This window comes from Microcebus murinus, chromosome 10 (genome assembly GCF_040939455.1).
Source record: "Microcebus murinus isolate Inina chromosome 10, M.murinus_Inina_mat1.0, whole genome shotgun sequence".
NCBI classification, from domain to species: domain Eukaryota; kingdom Metazoa; phylum Chordata; class Mammalia; order Primates; family Cheirogaleidae; genus Microcebus; species Microcebus murinus.
This window is the reverse complement of record NC_134113.1, coordinates 64,831,284-64,836,938: the sequence shown is the minus strand read 5'-3', so window position 1 is coordinate 64,836,938 and position 5,655 is coordinate 64,831,284. Positions and strand designations below refer to the sequence as shown.

The following is a 5,655-nucleotide window of genomic DNA, read 5'->3' as shown; positions in this document are numbered from 1 at the left end:
AAGTAATTTCTTTTTAATTTTATTGACATTTTGGACTATGTATTACAATTTTTATCAAGTACAGTAAGTATGTGGTAATATAGGAGAAGACCAAAATCATATACAACACAATGGGAATTTTAGTTTATTTTGCTCATTGGTAGTAGTTTGAAACATGTAAAATATTAAAATATAACTGCATATATTATGGTGGTGAAAATAAATTTTCTGGAAATATAAACATGACACTTAAAATAATTATTTATTTATTTTACCTCTTAACATCACTTAAATAGTATATTCACTCTACAATGGAAAATTATATATATATAAAAATGCAACTATTATGTTTTCTTCTTCGACATGATTTTAAAAAATAAAGTCCAGATGTTCAGTCTGCAAAAATTTATAGAGCATGAATTTTGAGTACTAAACCTTAACCATAGCTTCATCTTATATATTTTCCCTTTTCCTATTTCTTCTGATTCTCATTTTTATTTTATGTTTTGATAATATATACCTAATAAACAATTTCAAATTCACTTTTAAAAAATGGTACTATATATTGAATGTTGTATCTCCCCAAAATTAATATATTGAAATACAGTCCCAAATGTGATAGTATTTGGAGGTGAGGCCTTAGGAGGTATATGGGATTAGTGCCCATGTGAAACAGGCCCCAGATAAATACCTTTGCCCCTTCTATTATGTGAGAATATAGAAAGAAGACAGCTGTCTATGATCCAGGATCTTGGCCTTCACCAGACATGCAATCTGCAGCTACTTTGATCTTTGACTTCAAGCTTCCAGAACTACTAGAAATAAATTCTATTGTTTATAAGCCACCTAGTGTATGTCGTTTTGTTATAGCAGTCCAAATGGACCAAGATAGATGGATGCAAGAAAGAAAATAAAATATTTAGATAATTAGGAAGATACAGGCAAAAAATAACAAAAAGTCAGAAAGAGTTAAAGGAGTCTTTCCTAACCATTTTAGCTTATGTCTGCAGTGTATGTGAGAAGGCAATGATGGCTTGGAGAATGCAATTTCTTTACTAATGCAAATACTGTAGTTCTTAAATGTAATGCCATGCTCTGGGGATTTAGCTACATGGGTGTTGGCCAAAGGAATGAAGTTACACTTTCACCCTTAGATTGTTAAACTTAATAAAATAAAATTAAAGTTGAGGGAGGATAATAGGATTATTATAACATCATCACTCCTCTCAGCCCATCTTTTACAAATTTGACCTTTGCTACTCTTCATTATTCCAAGACTGATAGATCATTTCCATAGAATAGAACAATCTTGACTATCTGAGGGTTACACTGCTGCTGAACAAACAACTGCATGTGTTCAGTTTTCAAAATGATTTTTTTCCTTTTGTGCCAATGTCTTATAACATTTTGTCCTTGGTATTAATTTCTACTTTCTGCAGTTATTAAAGTAACTTCTATGGAAAGAATTTAAGTGAACTAATTCTGTACTTTTAACCTACTTGATATAGGAATTTGCAGTGGGGTTTCAGAGACAGATTGGAATAAAGTCTCATGAATAATAATGATGGGTGTTATTAATGCACTTCATTCTAAATGGGGAAATAAAAACATCACCATGCCAAAAACAATTACATTTATATTTTCCCTTTTTGATTTTTTAAGTTCTGTGAAAAAACATATTTATTTAAGAACATTTTATAGTATGTGCTATAAAAGTTCAACACATTGTTTAGGAAATAGACATAACTGTTGATATGGTTCAAATACATTTGAATTTTAGTTTTGATTTCCTATATGAAGAATAAAGTCTCAGTGTAATCACAATTAACAATGGATTTATAAGAGAAATAATGGAAATTGATAAGAAACATTAACACATGCAAAGTTTACTAATATTTTCATTAATAACCTATTATTATTGAAAAGACTTCAGTCGAGTCAGCTGACCTTTCTTTACTTAAGTAAACTTTTGCCTCTATCTATAAATTTAAGTTTAAACTCATGCTCTGACTGTGCCAATATTGTAAGTTTTCAAAGAAAACTACCTGCTAAAATGCTAGAATTTAATGTTCAGTTTATCTGGTCTTCTTCTTGCCCTAATGCCAGGCCAACTCACTCTATTTGCCCTTTAGCTGTTTTATATAAAGCAATATAAAAATACTCTTTCTGGAGTCACCTGAGTCTTTCCCATCACTTTTTGACAAATTGTATCCAACTTCCTTACACCCAAGTCTACTTCTTATTTGCTTGTTCTCAAATTTATACTTATTCAACAATTTGTCCACTTTCAGTTCTGGCAACCCGCTGACTTTGTAGTTATTTGCTGCCTTAAAATGAATTTGGTTTTGTTCATTATTTTGGTTTTAAGTATCATTTATTGACTTAGTTTAATTCTTTAGTCCCTATAAGTTCATTTTTTGGTCACACTAATCTCTATTTTCTCTCTTGAACACTAACTAAATCCTTCACTTCTAACCCAATCACAAAGCAGTAGGAAGAGGAAGGTATACTGATAGGTAGAACCTCACTTTCAGATTGAAGTTTAAAGTAAAAGTAAACAACAACAACAACAAAAAAAAAAAACAGCCGCTGAAGTGTCACATATAATCCAAAATTTTCATCACTCTTAGTAGGAATACTATTTGTAAATAATGTACCTTTTCCTACAACTTCCAAATATACCTCAATGCTGTAATCTAGGGATGGAAGGTGGATTTTTTTTTCCATTGATGCTTGTTCCATGTTTATGTCACAGAGATAAAATCCCTTACCTTGAGTAAATATTGTTCTATCCTTCTTTCCTAATCTTTATCCCCTTACCCTACCATTATGCTGCATTAAAAACACATAAAAACAACTCTATAGATATGTAAAGAATTCGTACAACTCTGCCAAAAAGAAACAAAACAAAACAAAACAAGAGACCTATAACAGACTCTTATATACCCAGCTCTATTACAACTTGAATCAAAGGCATGTAGGATATATAGAGTGAGTCAATATATCAGTTTTTAGGTATGTAAAAACAGAGGGTAAAATCATATTGTCTTAGAAAAGATTATGAGACTCAGAAAAAGAGAACTATTTTCTTGTTTTTTTTTGTTTGTTTGTTTGTGAAAGGGCCTGCTTTATGGGGAAGCACAGTGGTACACAGTGAACAGCAGATGAAGGCTGCCCAAGGGACAGCTTACAGCTCATACTGTAAGACACACAGGATGTTTGCTAATAACAATCAACTGGAACATGGATCCTTCTGGGCAACTTCCCCAAACTCATCCCTCTCTGGTCAGGAAAACTCCTGACCAGGAAAACTCCATTTTCCTGATGGCAACTCTGGTCCACTAGAGATAGAGCCCCTCAGGGGTGCCTTCTTGTTTTTTATACAGAACATTTTACTTAGATTTTTTGAAGTCTTCATTTGTTACTTTCATTCTACATTCTCTTCAGGTCATCAGATCAGCTTCTGTACAGATTGCCTTAATGTCAGCACCAGAAAGATCATCTATAGCCATGATCAAGTCATCCAGAGTTAAATCATCAGCCAGCGTCTTCCTGCTTGTGTGAATTTGAAAGATACGCTTCTTAGTCTTTTCATCTGGCAGGGGGAACTCGATCTTTCTGTTGGTACAGCCTGGTCTGATGAGTGCTGGATCCAAAGTTTCTATTCGGTTTGTGGCCATAATAACGTTCACATCTCCTCTTGAATCAAATCCATCCAACTGGTTCAACAGTTCCAACGTTGTTCGCTGAACTTCTCTCTCACCACCAGAATTTGAATCGTATCTTTTGTCCCAATGGCATCAATTTCATCAATAAACACTATGGAAGGTGCATGTTCTTCAGGAACCCAAAACAATTCCTGTACGAGTTTGGGCCCATCACCTAGGTACTTCTGAATGAGTTCAGAGCCAACCACTCTCAAGATGGTGGCCAAGGTCTGGTTTGCTACTGCTTTGGCTAATAAGATTTTACTTGTACCAGGTGGACCATAGAGAATGACTCCCTTAGGGGGCTTTATACCTATCTCTTCATAATATTCAGGATGGGTGAGAGGAAGCTCCACAGATTCCTTAATTTCCTGGATTTGGTTGTCTAATCCCCCAATATCAGCATAGGTCTCCTGGGGGGCCTTTTCTACCTTCATCACTGTGACCAGGGGATCTGTGTCATCCATCAGCACCCCTATCATAGCATGCACCTTGTGGTTGAGCAGGACCGAGCAGCCTGATTCCAGCAGACCCTTATCTACAAATGAAAGAATGCTGACATAGTGTTCTGAGCCCACAGATGTAGACACAATGTCATGATTGTCATCAATGATCTCTTCCAAGGTTCCTAATGACATTGGGGTCCCCCTCAGATCATCCACTTTTGATTGTTCCTCCTTTTGCTTTTCTTCTAATGGTTTCATTTGTTCCTGATTTCTACTGAATTCTTCCTCCATGAGAAGATAGTCTTTAATACTAACTTCAATAATTTTAACCAGCACTGAGTGTAAGGTGTTACCAGTGGCAGTTTACTGGCAGCATCTGGTCCTTTTGTTTTCTTCTTCTTTTTCCCCACTCTGGTTGGTACAGGAGGTTCATATTTCTTTTTCTTGTCCTTGTCATCCCTCTTGCCATCTCTAGGCCCATGGCCACCATTCTGACTTTGACCCATGTTGTCTCGGCCACTCGAGCTGCCGCTGCTGGAAAAAAAGGAGCTATTTTAGGGAATTGGAAAAGTATCCATTTGAACTAAATTTCCTCCAAAAAACCAGAACTTGTTAGACTTTCATTCTCAACTAAATTCGAGATATTGCATAAATGAGGCTAAAGTACACACCACAAATATAAAATAACTTGAGGTCAGGAAAACATTTCAAGTAGAATAAACAATAATATATGAATTAAAAAGCAGAATGAAAGCATTAGATAGAAGTTTGAATGGCATAGAAAAGCATATTGCAGTAGTAAGAGATAAATGGGGAAATAGTCTAACAATTTAGATAAAAGAATAAAGTCATATTCACAATGAGGTAAAAGATGACTCATCTGAAGAACAAAGAAAAAATGGAGATGAAATTATAAGTACTAAATAACAGAAGAAAGCATTACTGATATAAAGCAACAAAAACAAACAAACACTGTATGAAAATACAGAGTCTGAATCATGTTTCTGGAAACCCCAATGAAAACAATTTCATAGTAAAGAAAACACTTTAGTGAAGTGTTCAAATTTCACAGATAAAAAGAAAAAATTTCACAATAATTGAAAAAATTTAAAGTGATGTTATACTCAAAAATGAACAAAATTGGATTTGTCTTCTACTTCTTCCATGCATTCTTGATTGATATGATATAACAAAATAGCACTTATGGAACAAAGGGAAAAAATTTCTGACATAAAATTTTATATCTGTGTTACTTGTCATTTGTATGTGAAGGCAACAAAATGTTATACATGGATGCAAACTATATGATCCCCAAAATGTTCTTCATAAAAAATATATTTTGAATCAAAACACAGACAAACAAGTGAGGATTTTTTTCCCCTGAAAATGAATGAGATTGGAAACAGAATCTGCTAAACTTTAAAGACATTCATTGCTAAAGCTTCCAGGAATTGTTCTAATTCTCTTTTAATTTTTGTCATGTTATATTTCTCCTATCTTTGTGGAAATTGTGGCAGTGGGCT

The 5,655-nt window shown here is 34.1% G+C and overlaps 1 pseudogene; it reads right to left on the bottom strand.

Moving 5' to 3' along the window:
* Positions 1-3,320: 3,320 nt before the first annotated feature.
* On the bottom strand, positions 3,321-4,638 carry LOC105878028 (26S proteasome regulatory subunit 4 pseudogene; annotated as a pseudogene).
* Between the last annotated feature and the right edge of the window lie 1,017 nt (positions 4,639-5,655).